We start from the raw sequence: 7,329 nt of genomic DNA on the forward strand, positions 1-7,329 counted from the left end.
TCTCGCGGGCTCCCTTTTTATAGTTCGTCGATTGGTCGAAGGTGAACATTTTCCGATGGACCTTTGCACACGTGATTTTGAGGTGAATAGCAAAGGTCTATGATTTCTATCGATGATGATGCGGTTATTTTGTTAGATATTTCGTAAGGTGATTTCATCGTCTCTTCGCTGTTTATTTGTTCTTTCGCTGGAAAGTTTTTCTATATATGGAATATTTATTGATCGGCCTAATTTCTTCTTGTTTTTCTCGCGGTTATTACTCATAATATTTACTGATAAATGATGAAATGTTTAAAGTTTAAAACGTTATGTGGTGCAAGATGTTCTATTTACCGAAAGACTTATTATTATTGCCAATCGACGGTCCTTGCCGCAATTTCGCGGAAGGAAGGAATCGTGGAGTCGCCAGGATGTAACAGTATTATATTAAAAAGAATTATCTCTCTTTGACAAACGATCAGTGTACTACCAGTATCGATAATATCGAAAAGTGGATGTAACACGGACATGAACCAAAACCGACAGTATTGAAAAGTGCATGTAGCACGGACATAAACTGATCGGCTGTTTTATCATGGCTCTGAAAGTGGCCATGTAGTTCCAGGCAGCGTAAAATGGATATACATGACGCTAGTGTACGATAGAAAAAGCATCTTACGAAAAAGGGCAGCGTGGTGACTCTCAGTCTTCTCTCTGATATTACGTATGAGAAACATCTGCGCATGCATGACTTAAGGGCTATCGCACACAAATTGACATAGCTGCATATGCACCGTCATAAGACCGTCTGTATCAATGAGCATCGAACATAAAATCGCCATATTGATTTACATAGCATGCTCATTGGTCCAGACGGTCTTATGCTATACATATGCAGCTATGTCAATTTGTGTGCGATAGCCCTTAAGTCATGCATGCGCAGATGTTTCTCATACGTAATATCAGAGAGAAGACTGAGAGTCACCACGCTGCCCTTTTTCGTAAGATGCTTTTTCTATCGTACACTAGCGTCATGTATATCCATTTTACGCTGCCTGGAACTACATGGCCACTTTCAGAGCCATGATAAAACAGCCGATCAGTTTATGTCCGTGCTACATGCACTTTTCAATACTGTCGGTTTTGGTTCATGTCCGTGCTATATCCACTTTTCAATACTGTCGGTTTTGGTTCATGTCCGTGCTATATCCACTTTTCAATACTGTCGGTTTTGGTTCATGTCCGTGCTATATCCACTTTTCAATACTGTCGGTTTTGGTTCATGTCCGTGCTATATCCACTTTTCAATACTGTCGGTTTTGGTTCATGTCCGTGCTATATCCACTTTTCAATACTGTCGGTTTTGGTTCATGTCCGTGTTACATCCACTTTTCGATATTATCGATACTGGTAGTACACTGATCGTTTGTCAAAGAGAGATAATTCTTTTTAATATAATACTGTTACATCCTGGCGACTCCACGATTCCTTCCTTCCGCGAAATTGCGGCACTTATATAAGAATCGAGATGTAAGCAACAGAATCTCACCCTCTTTAATATGTTTGAAATTTTTTGGCCCTGTAACTGTGGTTTCTTCAGTTCTAACTGCAGCCATTTTTGTTCTTTCGTTATTATATACAACAGGATTATTTGTAATTTGATTATCTATTTGTAAATTTTCCTGATATCCAAATTGTGTTAGTATAGAATCTTTAATGAGAAAATATACCAGATTTTAAGAACTTTTTGTAAGAGACTCTTGAATAATATGTTCAATAATTTCAACAAATGCTATGTCAAATAATAAACGTAAAAAATTGGAGAAATATAAAATGAAATAATAAAGTAAAATAAAAATTACATATAAAATTTAATTATGGAAAAACACTTTACCAATTACGAATTACGCGATAAATATTTTGTAGAAAATTACTAAATAATTGTTCCAAAATATGTTCCACATAATTTCCAACAAAAATTAAATTTGGATAGAAAAAATATTATAATTATACAAATATAAATCGAATATTAATCTTTAAAGTTGTACACGATTTTATGGAAACATTGTTTTATAGTATCATTTTCCATAAAAAAATATATCATAGTAGTACCGTGTCACTGATTTTTCATTAAAATAAGATGTATACTATAAATGTGTATAATATTAGGAAATGCTCAATAACTTAATTATTCAATAGGAAATAAATAAAAAAATGACTATACCTGCTTGTCCCAAAACTCTTATCTTAACAGAAGACCAATCGGTAGTGGGTTCAGTACGACTCTTTAAATATCTTTTTAAGATTGACGAAATTATGCCTTTAGGCCATAAAGCAGTTTTATTATCAGGTAAAACCCACGAAGAAGGAATAATTTCAACTGTGCTCTTTTCGATAAACTCTACTATTGAATAATTATTCATCTACGTATAAAAATTAATCATATTACATTTATACTATCTATCTTTCTGGAATAATCAAAGTATTTCTGCAATGGCTCAACATTTCTTATGTACTGAACAATGCTATTACAAAAGTATGATAGAAAAATGTGCAGAAATACATTTTTTTATTAATAAAAATATATACAGTACATGTATCAAATGAATGATTCTATATGAACATGTTAACGAAAGAATCATACATTTAAAAAATATTTATACATATTATTAGCTTATTTAGGTTACATAGTGATTGTGTGTAAAAGAGGATATGCAATATATGATGTATTGTCCTGAAATACAATGCACTTGGCTTTTATTTGTGACAAATTAACTATTTTGAATGAATCCTGCAATTTATTAATTCTAAGTATTTGTAATTTTTGAGATTCACAAGGATAATTGAAATAGTTATCGTATTTCATAAACTGCTTACAAATTAAATTAGTATGATGTATTTGTTGCGAACTTTTGATGATGATATTAAAAATCTGTACAATAGTCCCATCTTTAATAACGCATAACAATCAGAATCAGATTGATTACGAATTATAAAGTGAAATTTATCAAAAATTATTTCTTTATATTGATTTACAGAGCTTTTTACAACAAAAAGCGGTCCATGTTCGTGCTTATGTTTTAATTCCCATTTAGAACTATATTTGGAAGAATTGAAATTGCTTTCCGAAAGTCGTCGCGACAATTGTGATAATGGTTTATTCCCCTGAACGAAGAGATCTTTTTATCTTTCCAAGTAAATTTTCAAAATCAAAAGCACTTATATCATCCAATGGTTTGCCAAAATTTCTTACATCATCTGGAAGATGAATAAGACTGTGAATATTATAAATTTTCGAGCCTGGTCCAAAAAAATCATCGAAAGTCTTAACAAATTGTATTAATAAATACTGCGCATAATTACATAACTGAACTGCTAACTTTGGATGGGAAAGGATAAATATAGCTGCATGAAGAATTTTAAAATGGTCAATATGATTATTTGAAATAATTCCATTAGAAACAAAAGGTCCAATATATAAGAGAAATAGACGTAATTCTGTAGCTTTCCAATTTTTAATTTTGTTTAAACTTCGCGGTTTTCTTGCAAAATCTACAGGAATATGCTTACGCAATGATTGTAATCTTTCTGACAAAAGATTAACTCTTCTTCCATTTAAATTACAATAATAATTATTTCCCTGCACTAACTGAAAAAGTATTCTTTTCATAATTCCTAAATATACTAAGTGCATTGAGTTAAATATAAATCCTGTAACCATGGGAAAATCCATTTCTGCTAAAGGTGAAACACCATTGTGATGCTCGAATTGCGTTTGTAGCAAAAAGTTTTCATTTGTTCTTAATTCAGTATCAATTTCGTTAAATATCGTCGCATTAAATGGATGAGCTCCTTTTTGTGTGCATCTTTCACAACCATAAAAACCAGTATGTCCTTTCACTTGTTTAATAAAGGTTCTAGCAGGTGCATCACAAATAAAATCCGCAATTGAAACTGAATATAATTTTGTATTAATAATTATTCCAATATCGCAAAACGTCTTATATTCATGTATAAAATCTTTAAGATAATCATGTATATTTGAAGGTTTTGATTGGCCACAATAAACAGCGACAATAAAAAGTTTTAATTTATACAAAGATTGATTTATTTTACAAAGTATCGGCCAAAATTGGATTGAAGAACTATTGACTAATGGTATTCCATCAATGTTAACAAATAGATTTATTTTTTGTAATGATTGTAGTACAGGTACTTTAAAAAATATTATTTTCAAATTATTAGCAATCCCAAAATAACAATATTTGCCATCATGCATATCAAGAACAACAGCTTTTTTTTGCGTTTTTAATAAAGTTCTAGCATCACTAGGCAGAGTAAAATTATATTTTTTCAATATATATACAAGAGAATTTAAAGCTGTATGAGAAATTTTAATTTCAATAGCTCACTGAGCAAGGTCAATTGATAAGTTAGAGTTCGTTCAATCTTTAAATATATTACTATTATTACTAATATTATTAGTATATTATTTACTATTATTATTAGTATATTATTTACTATTATTACCAATGAAATTCTGCGTTATTGTCATTACTATAACCTTCTTCAGTTATATCATCTTCAATTAAATAATTTTCTACTAAAGAACAAGATTCGTTATCAGATATATTATTTGCACCATTAAAAATGTTATCTATGTTTTCTACTATAGAATTTTATCGTCAAAAAAGTCAAATTCATCAAATTGTTGACAATGCTCTGAAACATCAGAATCAAGAATATATTTTATTTTGATAGTTTTTCTTTAGCAGTTTGACTATTATCAAGCCGAATTTCTCTTTCTTTCTGAAAACTATCTTCTGTTTCATTGTATTCATTATCTTATATTTCAAGTGTCGCCAAATGTTTTTTTACTCTTTTATTTATTATTTGCCACTTGGCACGTCTTTTTGAGGACATTGAACTAAACAATAAAAACCAAAAAATATATGTATGTCTTCACATATGAACCTAGATAAGCTATTCTTTTTACTTATTAACAATAATATTTGATTTAGGAAACACAAATTTTTTTTCAAGAATAAAAAAAACAAAAATTTAGAGAGCACAAAATTAAAAAAATAGTACCTGCAAATAATATAATTTAAAGTATAATATATTATACATTTAATAATTTATTTCGCACAATTTTTCTGTATAGTATGTTATATATCATAATTATCTGCGCAACAATACAATTGTCGATAGTATGTTACGAAATTATATATGTTACTCAAACTGATCCTGATCGTCATTACAAATTTTCAATGAACCAGAAAAAAACGAGTAAACCATGAACATAAATGCTTAAATATTCGCATTTGTTGCGTATATTTGTTGTGTATATTTATTTTCAGATATAAAGACGATTGTATTTCAAACATATGCTTCCAAAATATATATCACATGATAAAAAAATTAAAACAATCTAATACGTTAAATTATTAATATACTTCCCACACGGAACAAAAACCTCTAATGGATGTCCAGTAGACGTCCATCATGGAGATTCGAAACCTCTATTAGATGTCCATGTAATCTCCTATGTCATAATTATCTGCACAACAATACAATTGTCGATAGTATGTTACAAAATTATATATGTTACTCAAACTGATCCTGATCGTCATTACAAATTTTCAATAAACCAGAAAAAAAACGAATAAATCATGAACATAAATGCTTAAATATTCGATTGTAAGACGGTAACATTCCACGGAGATTAACCCGTAGTAACCACACCAGTGCAAATTTGCACCACCTAAAATTTCTTGCTTCTGGATCTTTCTGCGTTCTGTAACGGCCTCCCCCCAGTACGACAAATATGTCATTACCCTAGGGTACTAACTTCACAGTGAACCGGCGCCATTTTTTTGAAACCGCTACAGCAGCAGTACCAAAACTTTGAGGAGGTGCTTATTTGCACTAGTGTGACAGCAGTGTGTGCAAAGTCGGTGCTCGACAAAATAATTAGTTTTGCTTTTTCGTATAATAAACGAGTGGAATTACATTGAATGTAAGTATTTAAACATATTTTGTTGATTTTAACATAAAAATTTACAATTTTATATGATTTTTTACATTTTTAATAAATTTCGGAGCAATAATATTTTTTTATAAAATCTTGATTATTTTTATTTTTCTATAAAAATAAATAATTGTTTACATTCAACAGTATTTTAGTCATTTTTTGAAAAAAATAAATACTTTTGTCTATTATAAACAAACCATTTACTGATTTTTTCACCTTTCAAATATACCATACTTTCAAACACCCCTAAAAAATCCTTAATATTCTATAATGTTTATAAAATATTTTTTTTCCAAAATACATTTTAACTTTAATTTAAAAAAAAAAAACATTTATTTTTGTCAAATATAAAGAAATGGCGATTTTTTGGAAAAAAACCGATTTTTTAAAAATTTTGTAACGGTTCACCTTTCCCGTACGCCGCGGATCAAGGCTCGCCGGTGCGTATCGTTACAATTTGATTTTGATTTTGACGTTTTTTCACTATTACAAAATTATTTTTTGCATTCGAGACTATTACCATTAGATTCCTGGGGAATTTTTACCCCAAGAAACTCATATTATCAAACATTTTTGATTATTTATGCGCGAGTTATGGAACTTTAAAAATGCAAAATCCCAAATCGCACTAGTGTGGTTAGTACGTATACTGAATAGAGATGTGGTTACTACGAGTTAATAAACCTGTCATCAACTTCCTAGTGACATGAAAATGTTCGTCCAAACACTCCAAACTCATTCCAAACATCCCAGAGACTTTGCGCGTAACGTTGTAATAATACTCATACAACATGCCACAAAAATCCTAATATTATTATTCATAAGGAACTTTTGCAAAAAAAATATTATGTTGCCAAAAATTGATTAAACACTTATTTTTTCAATAGCTTTCAATCATTTTTTCACTAATAATTGAATAGTTCAAACTTTTAAAGCTTACGGTGAGCATACTCTTGGTAAATCACAGTGCTTTGAGTTGTTAAAAAAATTGCTATGGACGGAAGACAATGCTCTGTGTTTGGTGGGATCAGAAGGGTGTGATCTATTATGAGCTGCTAAAACCTGGCGAAACCGTTAATACTGAACGCTACCGACAACAAATGATCGATTTGAATCAAGCTTTGCGTGAAAAACGACCAGAATATCCCAAAAGTAAAAAAAAGGAAATAGTTATATCTTTCTCCGTAGCAATACTTTATGCTCACTATGGTTTAGTGACTAATGTGAATTATGAATCGATATTTCGTTTTACAGCTACTTCCTCGCTTACTCATTCCTATTCTCTCTCTCTCTTTCTCTCTCTCTCTCTCTTCCTC

This window comes from Formica exsecta, unplaced genomic scaffold (genome assembly GCF_003651465.1).
Source record: "Formica exsecta isolate Colony F162 unplaced genomic scaffold, ASM365146v1 scaffold19, whole genome shotgun sequence".
NCBI classification, from domain to species: domain Eukaryota; kingdom Metazoa; phylum Arthropoda; class Insecta; order Hymenoptera; family Formicidae; genus Formica; species Formica exsecta.